Source organism: Macrobrachium rosenbergii, chromosome 3, assembly GCF_040412425.1.
Source record: "Macrobrachium rosenbergii isolate ZJJX-2024 chromosome 3, ASM4041242v1, whole genome shotgun sequence".
Lineage (NCBI taxonomy): Eukaryota > Metazoa > Arthropoda > Malacostraca > Decapoda > Palaemonidae > Macrobrachium > Macrobrachium rosenbergii.
The window spans coordinates 75,606,822-75,620,070 of record NC_089743.1 but is presented as its reverse complement, the minus strand read 5'-3'; positions in this window follow the sequence as shown (position 1 = coordinate 75,620,070).

Below are 13,249 nucleotides of genomic sequence, written 5' to 3'. Positions count from 1 at the left end.
TGATTTTCTTCTTTCTTTCTTTTGGTTTTTATGCTTTTTAGTACTGAAGAGTTTGTGGTGCAAATGAGAACTCTTGAAATTTTAGTTCTTGTTACGAATTACTAAGACTGGCACCTGATTAACTGACTAGCAGTTATTCGTAGTAGCCGTGAACTAAATGACGTCATTCTAAATGTTGATGATACAACAATTTAAAGTGGTTGTATAGAAATTAAGTATCCAACCATGAACACCCATGAAACTTCCTGAGAAAAAATATATTACAATAACATGCAAAGGATGGAAGGAAGGCTATCAAAATTACAACCAGAAATTAGCGTTGTTCCAAAATCATTGAGTATTAAATGTTATCTTTCATATACAACTGTTTTTTACTATTGAAAGGTAGGTATGTAGGAGCATTCATGAGTTGAGGGCCGATGAAACGTAATCAACTCAGGAAAACCATAATGTTCGACTATTACGACCGGTGAATAAGGAGAGGAGGAAGTTGGGCAAATATTTGCAGGTAAGGAATGCGAAAGCCGGCCTCGGCCTCACAGACTCTCAGTCGGCCACTCAGAATTCCGGACAGCCTCTCAGACAGTGGCGTCGCTAGGGGTTGGGGTTTAGGCGCCTCACCCCCCCTGCGATGCTTGGCGCCCCCACTTGCTCCCCCAGTTGAAATTCCCTTTGTAGCTAAGCTTTAACCCTTAAAGTTTTGATACTTTTGCATATAGTAAGAGTTGAAAATTAACTGAAAATTGAGCTCTATAATTTCAAATACAGGTTTACTAATTACTAATACTATTACTTTCCTTCGTTCACATGGATATCTACATCCGAGAATAGTATATTTTACTAATTACAGAACTGGTACATCAGTTTTGTGTAATTTTCTGGGCATCCCCAAAAAATATCTTGGCCCCACCTAGGCCCCCTACTGATGGAATGCCAGTTACGTCACTGTTCTCAGAAGCTGCTCAGAGGTTCGGCTGTCCTCTTAGAGGTCGCTCAGCGATAAATTAACTGATAACCACTGAGCGGACTCTGAGACACAAGCCAAAATTTTGAGCACCCTTTGTGAAACCTGCTGAAGCTCTGAGCGGCCTCTGAGAGGCCAGCCGAACCTCTGTACAGCTTCTGAGAGGGCAGCCGAACTTCTGAGCTGCTACTGAGAGGCTGGCCGGAATTCTGTGTAGCCGAATGAGAGTCTGTGAGGCCGGCTAAACTTCTGAGTGGCTATTTGAGAATTTCGCCCGGCCGAAATGAGCGGCCTCTGAGAGGAATCTCATGAATTAATGATTCATTTGATAATTTTATAATGACGTGATTAATCATAATAATTATTTATTCAGTTACATACTTAATGAAATAAATAAATGCCAATTACAACCTTTGAGCAGCCTCTAAGAGACCACCCGAACCTGTATTTTGTGGTTTCTGCTTTTTGTGGTGTTTTAGTAATTCCATTTTTTTGTCAGTCTTGTGTTGTGTTTCTGTCTCACATATATATTCCATTTGTTAGTCCTTGAATGTTAATTTGAGCCATATTACACGATCTGTTTTACTTTTCTTGTTTTATTGTCTTATACACAGAAATTGTTTTCCTTTTCTTTCAACTCCTTTCTCTAGAATCCTCTTGATCTTACTTTCTTTTATTCCTCTCTTTCCCTTTTCCAGTTCTCACTTATGTTAACGCTTATTTCTTCTCTCTCTATTTGTTTGTTTTGGCTTTCATACTCTCCATCTGCTTTTTGCAAATCCTCCTTTCTTACTATCTAAATTCAGTTTTAGTTTTCTTTTCTCCCTTATTTTCCTCAGCCCTTTCATAATCCCTCGTTCCTCCCTGGTCAAGTCCTTACTTATTCCGGTTTACCTGAATTTTGTTCAGATTCGCAAGTTTAACTTTTTTTCCCTTCGAGGGCACCGTGGAAAATCATTTTATTTGCAGTCAACACTTGGGTCGTTTTACACCCATCCTCCTACGAAGCCCCCCTCACCCCACCTCACAGACGTCATGCTATCTGGCTTGCCTGGTTTCTCAAATATTTATCCCTTCTATCTGCTTCCTCCTCCAATATTTTCTCACAAACTTTATTTGAAACTGAGTCTTGGTCTTTTACTGTCTCGCACTGATAATGATGCCATGAAAACTCTAAAGGTGCTCTTAAATATTCCTCGTAATATCGCTCACTCACTTCGTCGTCATCTGATATAACCTGACCTGAACACACCAGACACAAACACAAAGTCAATATTGATTACATTTTTTGTTTATGAAGATGGAAGCAAAGCGTTACCACGATAAACATTCTCCAATTTTGAAAACTTGGCAAGGAATAAATTGTGACAATTTACAACAACTTTAGGACAACAAAATCAAAATGGCGTAAGTACATTCACAAATATAAAAGGCAAGTACAGGGAGCCGTTCCGAAGGCGTATCCCTACCACCACTTATAATGGATTAATGAAAAAGACAGCGGTTAGAGCTAATTCTGTTTTGTACACCGACAATTTTACCATGTGAATGACATAAAAAAAGCGGAAATAAAGAAAAAAAAGATTAAGGAAGCAGCTCCAGGCCTTGGGGAAAGGTTAGAGAAGACGATAAAGAAGGGACCAGAAAAATTTAAGTACACTTGAATAAAGAGTGAATGGAACAACATCATTTATTTTGACGTACTTTTATATATATATATATATATATATATATATATATATATATATATATATATATATATATATATATATAGATATATATACATATATATATGCATATATATATGCATATATATATGATATATATATATATATATATATATATATATATATATATATATATATATATATATATATATATATATATATATATATATATATATATATATATATATATATATATATATATATATATATACATATACATAAATGCATGTATGGGTATGTTCCAGCATAACTCTGAAACATTGAGCAATTTCAACCAAACTTGGTTGAAATAAATACCTCGGGGGTAAGACACCACTAGCAACAAAGGGCACCAAAAAGGGTGGAGGAGGAAGAGTTTCCCTGAAACGGGGCTGGTTATGCCCGTAGACTTAGTAACTTCACCATTTTATCATACCTAATTTCGGTATAAATACGACTTACTATTTGGAAAAGAATACTGTGGGGTTAAGACGTCAGTGGAACCAAGAGAGAGAGAGAGAGAGAGAGAGAGAGAGAGAGAGAGAGATTTATCAGTTGTCCTTCAGACTTATCCCGGGCAGTGGCGGATTGGTCAGCTAATATATCAAAATATAAATCGTGATGATCAAGTCAAAGAAGAAATTCTGAAACCGTGTATGGGCATTAATTACCTTAATTAAAAAAAAGTTTATATTCGGCATCCAGTGGAGGTAGTTTTGAAGGATTCATTTTACGCACTGTAAAACAAATGGCTTATGATGATGGTCATTAGGGCAGCATATTTGGTTCATTTTTAGACTGTTATCCTGCTTTAATGACTCTAATCCCAGCGTCTTCTCTATTTGAGTACAAACTCGTCAAGGACACAAATAAACTTTGTATTAAAGGTATAATAACGAATCATCAACAAAACTATTTTTACTCCTTTGGAACATGAAAATCTGGGTATTGTCAGTTTTTTCCTCTCCAAATCATGAATTGAAGGATTTGTATATTTTATGGGTAAATTTAGTGACATATTATTCCTTAAAAATCGAATTTTTGAGAGATTTTTAAGGAAAGTGATTTTTTCGAATTCATGGAAAAATAATAAACTGTAGCATATTGATTTTGAATAGGGATATTAAAATATTGTCACTTTTTTTTACATGTGTGGGGATATTAAGTTCACAAAGGAAACATTTAGCATTACTAATTATCTAAATAAATCTCTAAATAATTTTTACTAAAGTGGTCTTCATTACTTAGGCCTGCTTTACCGCTGGAAAATATACAGGCATGCATAATAAAAATACAATGATTTTCCCATGAAATTACAAGTAATCTTAAGCCTGACAAAGGCATCCCCGAATGCAATACAAGGAAAGACATATGAAATAAATACTTCGATTTTATGAAAGAAAAAAAAAAAAAGTCTCTCAACTCCTCTATGACCACTGTCTGCCCTCACTTCAAGAGAGATGTCCAATGACAGTATTTTCCAGGTTACTTCCTTATCCTTACATTCCCCAACAGTTTCGAATCCTTTCCTACAGAAAAGCAAACTATTATCTCCGTAGACTTCGAGCAATAACAAAGGAAAAGGCGGGTTTTCGTTATGTAGAAAATAAAACAACAGAATGTTCATTTTTAGCAAAACAGATAACAACAAGACAAAGTCGTTTCTCATGCCTTCATGCACATTTTCTCACAGATGTGAAAATTCATTTCTTCCCATCGTAATTTTTAAGACTATCTTTAACCTAACAAAACGTCGATGTTCATTTTCAGCCAGCTGGGACGAATCCCTTTGCATCGGACCTACTGATTAATGAGAACTCCAAAATTTCTTTACCTCTTCCTAAGTGCAGACTTGAAACCAAAGTGGAGCATTTAAAATTCAAATGATGGATTTCTAACGCGTATTGATGTACTGATATACGGACTATTATATGGGCGAAATAAGCAAATACCTTCAGTTCTTTTTTCCTAACCAGTCTTAATTAAGGATAAGTTTCATAATTCGGGAAAAATTGCTTTACTACTTTCTCAGGAATCATACAAAACTCATATTTTTAGTCTTCTATCAGAATCCGCTTTTAGTATATCATTTTAAATCCAGGTTACCACGATAAACCATTTCAGCTCTGAGTAAAAGAACAAACAACGAAAAAGGAAAGTAAAAATTGTTGGATCATAAAAAGAGAAGGGATTTTAAAGAATGTATTTAGTTTCATGTTCTCTCGCGTCAAAAACGACTCTCGTTTGACACCACGCACTTGTGTATTCAGAACGGAAATGAAAGAAGCAAAAATCGAAACAGAAAAACGAAAAATGTTCTTCGCATTGTCAACGGCTTTTATGACTGGAAACCATCATTTTATGAACCCACGTTCGATGGTGACGCTTTTTCGATGCCTGCCTTTGAATGTTATTTTTATTTTCCCAACAATAAATAGAAAAGGAAGCTCTTTTTCCCGATACATTTTTGTGAAAGGACGGGACTCCATTCTCGCACTCAGGGCGGCAAACAGCAAGTAGAAGTGTCAAATGACCAACTGAAAATGGTTTGTTTGTTTCCAGTCAAAACAATGGTGAGCAACATGGCTGACTTTCAGCTATATGCAGAATACTTCAATATAAAACAAATTTCGCGCTGGAGTGATACCATGTCTGCTCTATTATTACTTCCGACAGGGATGTTATGGTTTTGGTCACGTTTGCTGACTTGTTTATCTGTTTGTTAAAAGAATTTTGCAGCGTTATAAGTGGAAACAACGAGAATTTTACCGAATGTGGCCGTCGTGACTGGCAAGAATTGATTGCATAACGGGGGAGAGAGGTATTACACTTGACCTTTTCGAGGGGTCAAAATGTCAAACAGGAATTTTACCTTGGTCCAAACATTGGGGTAGAGCCCTCACATTTGGCAGGCACAATCGCTAAGGATGCTGATAGGAGAGTGAGGTCAAGGCAAAGATCATATTTGACAGTAGGATCACAGAAAATTGTACGGAAGATGGACATCAGGACTGGAAACAAGGGTTAGATTTGAGGAGATTTTAGAACTAAAGTTTTGAGGTGTGGATTTCCCAGTCTTGGTAGAGGTTATGCTCGTTTCCGTTGAATATATGCAAAAATTATGCATATTTTAGGACAATATCTATGTAATACATTATATATATATGAGTATATAAACATATATACATACATATATACACACACACACACACATATATATATATATATATATATATATATATATATATATATATATATATATATATATATATATATAATATATATATATATATACTATATATATATATATATATATATATATATATATATATATATATATATATATATATATATATATATATATATATATATATATGCAGGGGAATAACAAGGGTTTATGCAAATATTTTGGGAAATGAAAAAGTCATTCTGAGCAGAAAATGTTCTATAAACATATACATTTTAAGGCTTCGTTTGTTGGTGAGGTGAATTTTTAAAATAATTGTTATCACTAATTGGGTAAGTAAGCTGGTGCATAAGGGATGTCGGAGTGAGTAGCCAGGTGTAATGATATCTAGGAGAATATTGGTTAGGAATAGCATAAATACAAAAGAGAGAAAAAGAAACGAGAGAGAACCATTAATAGACAAATGATAGAAAAAGAAAGAGGGAGAAAGAGACCGAGAGTGAATAGTAAAGAAATGAGAGAGAAGAGAGAGAGAGAATAACAAAGCAGGAAGTGTCGTGATTATGTAGCCAATACATTGGTGCGAGAGTAATCTAAGCGCAGTCATTAAAGAATGCCTACCCGTCTCACCTGTGAGCTGACCTTTCACCTTTCGCCGGAACCTGAAGACTTCCGGTGATGTCGTTAGTCCCACCCATAAAGGAGGGAATTAAGTCAATTAATCCCACCCAAAGGGACGTCGTTAGATAATCTCCAACCACTAAGGACGTCTACAAGGCGAAACAGCAGCTATTGCCCGCCTATTGGTGGGATGGAAATTTTCCTTTGAAGAACCTTCAAAAAGCAAGATCGAAGGGAGAGAGAGGTATATAGAAAGATAGATAGAGAAGCAGAGGGAAAGAGCCGAGAGCCTTAGAGGAGTGAGGCTGAGAGCCTCACCAGTTGTGGGTTGAGAAGAAAGAAAGGCTCATACTTCGCTTCACTTGTATATAATGTATTATTTAATTAAGTGTGTTAATGAAGTAAGAAAGCTGCACTGTGACTTCCTAAGCCTTCTGGAAGTCTAACAATTAACAACAAACAAAGCAAGAAACGAATAAAACAAAATAAAGAAAAGAACATCATAACATTTGGTGACTTCATTATGCAGGGATATGGGGAAGGGACGGTTGATGACGAGCATTAGGGAACTCTGCTAGCCTTTTAATTATGATTTTCTCTTACAGTCCCTGCAACTAGCAAATCACCAGTGAACAGGCTTCATGTAATTAATTTAAATGGTTAGCTTTATGTATCAAGAAAGCAGTTGCTTGGCAACATTTATTTGTGATTGATGAAGTCCAGCGCAAACTGTACTGCTGCCTCGTCACGGAATTGTTGAATCAGGGGTCAGGACTAGGCCTACACCCATGCTGAATGAATGAGACTGACAGTGATCATGATGACAAGGGACTGTAGGTAGGGAGGATACTGCACTTTGACCAATGTCAGCTTTTTTACCTCTTTCGATTACTGTATGAATAGGCTACCTTTGACAGGAAAGAATGAAAAAAGTGAATTTTCCATAATGTTCCCATTCTTTTTAATCTGACAGAGATGAAAGCATTTTCATAGGTGCATTTTTTTTCTGACTGGGTGAGATGAATACTTTTGATGGAGAAGAAGAGATTTTTGATAATACATTTTAAATCTTTGACCGGTGTTTAATGAATAGGCCTATCTTTGATGGAGGGGAGATTCCATTAGGCTTGCTTTTCTTTCCTTTACGGAGTCCAATGAATACCATTGACGGAGAGGGAGGTTTCAATGATGCATGCATTTTCCCCCTTTGTTCAGTATTTAAAGAACACATTTGATTTGCAGGTATTTTATTCACACTGGCCTAATCGCCGATTTCCTTTTTTGTACAACAGTGGAGTTCACGGCCGTGTAATCTAGAAATGGGACTGTTGCAAAACCCATAATAAACCCTATTATACGCATATTCCACATTACTGGAACGGTAAGGCATTGTCTCCAGTTTCTTGCTCTCAAATGAATCCGGAATTTGACACTTGTAGCCAGGACACGCCCGCTTATCTTGGCGGAAGAGCGAGACTGTTCAGAGTAACAAGTGAACTGATCAGCTCAATCCCTCTCCCCCCACCATTTCCCTGACTACTCATTCCGACATCCCGTACACCATCTTACTTGTACGTTTCATGATAACAATTATTTTAAAAATTCACCTCACCGACAAACGAAGCCTTAAAATGCATATGTTTATAGAACATTTTCTGCTCAGATTGACTTCATTTCCCAAAATATTTGCATAAACTCGTGTTACATCCTGTATATATATATATATATATATATATATATATATATATATATATATATATATATATATATATATGCATATAGTGTGTGTGTGTGTATGTGCACAATGACTGAAGCCTTGTCAGCACTGTCCAGTGACTAAATTTTTATGTTCTTCTATAGGACTACCTGCCTGGATTAATTGACAATGACATGAAAAACTTGTACCAGCATTTCCAGTGAATTAATTTAATAAATGAATAGTTAGGCTTTCCCTGTTTCGACTAGGATTTAGTCTTTTACACTGAGTGTAAGAACAAACCTTTATAGAAGGTTAGTATCATTAATGGTGGTCTTTGATTGGTGGAAGCACTAAGTTGATGATCCACCTTCATCTCTCTCTCTCTCTCTCTCTCTCTCTCTCTCTCTCTCTCTCTCTCTCTCTCTCTCTCTCTCTGCCCAATTTAGATACTATTATACCTCAAGGTATCGCTAACAACTTTTTCGGGCCCCAACCCGTTGACGTAGATACAGTTGTCTTGATAGTGAGGGATTTGAATGACTCAAAAGCGATTGGATCTGATGGTATTTCTCTCCGTTTCATACGAGATGCCTTATCCGTGGTAAGTTTTTACCTGACCGTTATAGTCGACACCTCCATTGTAACCGGTTTAAACCCCGGCGACTGGAAACTATCTCATGTTATGTCATTTTTCAAGAACGGTAACCCAGATGCAGTCGGACATTATCGGCCTATATCACTTCTACCAGTGTTATCTAAGATAGAAAAATAGTCTCAGTTCAGCTCATGCAATATCTTGAAGAAAATAATTTATTATCACAAACTCAACATGGATTTAAACCACATCACTGATGAAGATCACAGAAAAAATTTATAGTAACATAGATGAAAAAAAAAAACTCTTATATTGTTGGAGCTCTCTAAAGCATTTGATAGCGCTAGCCATGATGTCCTACTTAGTAAATGTATACAACTAAAAATCGAACCGTTTTAGCTCAAAAATTATTTGGAAAATCGATAACAGTCAGTAAGAAAAAACGATGTAATATCGTCCTCTAAACCAGTACAATTTGGAGTCCCACAAGGATCAATATTAGGACCAACTCTTTTCTTAATTTCAATGACATGTCTGCTTCATTACAACTGGATTGTCTTTTAATACAGTATGCAGATGACAGTCAAATCCTAATCACCGGAACCATAGAAGAATTACAAATGTTAATTTCAAGAGCGGATAGTATCTTAGAAAATGCTAAATATTATTTCCAGACCAATGGATTAAGTGTAAACGAATCTAAAACTCAATATATTTTCCTTGGCTCGAGGCAATATATCTCTCAAGTTCCTGATAATATAGTCATAATAAATTTTAATGGCTGTGCTATTGGAAAAAAGTGACCATGTAAAAAACCTTGGAGTTTACTTTGATCAGTACACGCTTTTTGATGTTCATATAAATGAAGTCAGGAGGAAAGTGAATGGAACACTAATTTACCTAAACAGAATGAAAGACAGATTTGATAACGAAATGCGTAAAATGGTCGTTCAGTCTCTTCCGTTAATCGTTGTAAACTACTGTTTGAAGGTCTGGGGCACTACCTCTAAACAACAACAACAACATCGAATACAAAAAAGCCAAAACTTTGCGGCAAAAGTGACTGATGGGAGAGCAAAGAAATACGATCACGTAACCCCAATTTTAAGGAAATTAGAGTGGCTAAATATAGAACAAAGAATACAGTACGACTTATGTCTACTAGTTTATAAAATATTAAATAATTTATTACCAGCATGGATTTTTCCTCTGACATCAAACGACCTTTACATACCAAGGACAAATACCGAGCTGGGTAAAAGATCGTTCGCTATACAGGGTCCTTTGGCTTGGAATAAGCTACCAACAGGTGTAAAAACAATAGTTAATATCAATTCTTTCAAATCAGCGTTAAAGAAACACATTTTGCCTGTAGGTTGATTACTCTCTATACTAATATCACTGCATTTCCAGAATTGTAACGAGAGGAGTACAACTTTCTAAATCAAAGTGATGATTAATTTACACATGTAAATAAAATTATACATACCATTACACTTTGTATTACAAGGCTACGTTTCGTTTTGCATTTTTAACATGTTGATTCAGGTTTGTTGTATATAGTAAATTGTAAGTAGTATAAAATGTAAGTCTTGCATCGAAATACATTTTATTCATGTAAGATACAGAATAGCCAATGTAAATACTGGAAATAAATCTTATTATTATTATTATTATAATTATTAGTCTCTCTCTCTCTCTCATTGTATCTTGGGTCGGATGATAAATTTCAGGTTTGGTGCTTGAAAAAAAATCTTGTTAACAAATAGTTATGTACAGGAAAGAGGAAAGCAGGTATATCAGTGATATATTCATCAATGTCAGCAACGGACAAAAAATTCACAATAATTATCTATTTTCTGTCATAGTTCTACTCTCGGTTTGACTTAAGAGGAGAGTGTTGGAAACCATCTTTTCTTCCAAGATATCCTGGAACCAGCAGCAGAAAGCCATTTTCTTTGTTTTAATGTAAACCCGCTGATGACAGAGGATACCTGAATGTTCAAGGAGAATACGGAGACATCTACACAACAAATAATCGTCATCTATTCTTACTTGAATAAAACAGTTAAGCACAGTAGTACTTAGAAATCTATCAAAAAAAGAACTAGATGCAATACGGCAACTCTTAAAACCAACAATGGAGATCAAGACAGAGAGAAGGAAGAATTTACCTGAGGGAAAATGGAAAAATTTCCTATTCAAACCTCTACTGATTCACAAGGACCACTGAGATACAGTCACTATTGCACTGATTAGCACATGGAAGGAAAAAACAGTATTATTGAAAGGAATAATTCCCATTACGGTTACTATGTTACTCCATACCCTCATGAAAAGGGAGCCTTTTGAATTTTCAGCTACCCTAACTTGATGTCATTAATTATCAGAGAGATCACAGATTCTCAACGGAAGATTGTGCAAATGGACAAAATGGTTTGCTATTCAACATACTTGATAAGGGGTTGTTATCGCAAGCTGGCAATGTTGGTCACAACATCAAGAAGACCTCTGCAATATACTAGTTCCATTTTCCAGTCACGAACACAGACCTGAAATTCAACAGCTCATTAAAGGACTGAAATTGTTCACATCAAGTCAAGGTTTAAATGGCTCCTTTTAGCAAAGGCGGTCTCAGTTACTTTGGACATACCTCAAATTAATGTATAAAAGCTGTCTGATTACATTCTGTCTCCGACATTGAGATATCTAAAATCTTACTGAACAACGGAGAGAGAGCAATGCAGGGATGAGAGAGAATAATGAGAAAATGAAAAATAATATTGGATAAGAGACCTTCCATCAAAGACAAAGAGAGAGTTGGAAATTCAGTGAACAAGAGCCGAGTTTTAAAACAACAACTATCATAGCCTGTAGCAAAATATTGTCACATTACTCGTCGACCTGAACTTGAGTATGGCTGATATATTACCTGTCCGTGTGTTTTATTATTTTTAAATGAACTCAAATAAGCCGATGTTCAAGTTGTTCGTGTTGACATTAGCTAATGAGGGGAGGAATCCTACAGAACAAAAAATACTGATCACAATTCAGAGACTAAACATTTAATCTTTAAGAAAAACTGTCTTTGTACAACACTTTGGTCGTTAAGCCCATATACACGCAAACAGACACGTGCATACACACACACACACACACTCTCTCTCTCTCTCTCTCTCTCTCTCTCTCTCTCTCTCTCTCTCTCTCTCTCCCTCCCTATATATGTATTACATATATACTATATATATATATATATATTATATAAATATATACTATATATATATATATATATATATATATATATATATATATATATATATATATATATATATATATATACTGTATACACACATAAAGATGCATAAACATTTATACATGTATACACATACATACATACATATATATATACATATATATACACAGTATATACAATATATATATATATATATATATATATATATATATATATATACATATATATATATATATATATATATATATATATATATATATATATGTATCTCAGTAAAGCATTAGATTATCTCCTTTGCTTCTAAAGAAACGCTATGAATTTTTCACGAGAGTTCTCCGTAGGCTCCCTTTCTCGCATAATAGTTGCTTAACTGCATGTTAACTGGCTCATTGAAAGCTAATGAACAGAAGAGAGATGAGGCTTGCATATTAATATACCTGGAATCCAAAGCCTCGCGGATATAATCCGTTCTTAATACCTCCTTTTGATGGCAAGGAAAAATTAATGATCTCATTTTAAATTCACAGGAGAGACTCATGTATCATTTATAATGGTTTTAATTTTCCACATTCTGTCATTCCAGTACGTTTATCTTTTATAGTTGTCAACAAAATGGAGAGGCATATACATATCTAAATACCGGTCACTGCTCAAACATTTTAGAAATGCAAAGGTGTTGATACAAATATCCCTTGACCAATAATCATTACTCACACGATTTTTGCTTGCATGAGGCGTCAATAACGTTACCGCAGAGAAAACCGTCACCCTCTGCCCGATGACACCATCCTGTCAAGTTTTCAGCATTATTTGAAATGGACCTCATTCTGCAGTCCGCTTTTTCGCTTTCTGTTAAAGAAAACTATTGTGCCAGCTTTGTCTGTCCGTCCGCCCTCAGATCTTAAAAACTACTGAGGGTAGAGGGTTGCAAATTGGTATGTTGATCATCCACCCTCCAATCATCAAACATACCAATTGCAGCCCTCTAGCCTCAGTAGTTTTTATTTTATTTAAGGTTAAAGTTAGCCATAATCGTGTATCTGGCAACGTTATACGACAGGCCACCACCGAAACATGATTGAAGTTTCATGGGCCGTGGCTCATACAGCATTTTAACAAGACCACCGAAAGATAGATCTATTTTCGGTGGCCTTGATTATACAATGTACAAAAAACTCGATTGCGCGGAAAGACACTTCGGCGCATTTTTTACTTGTTATGGTA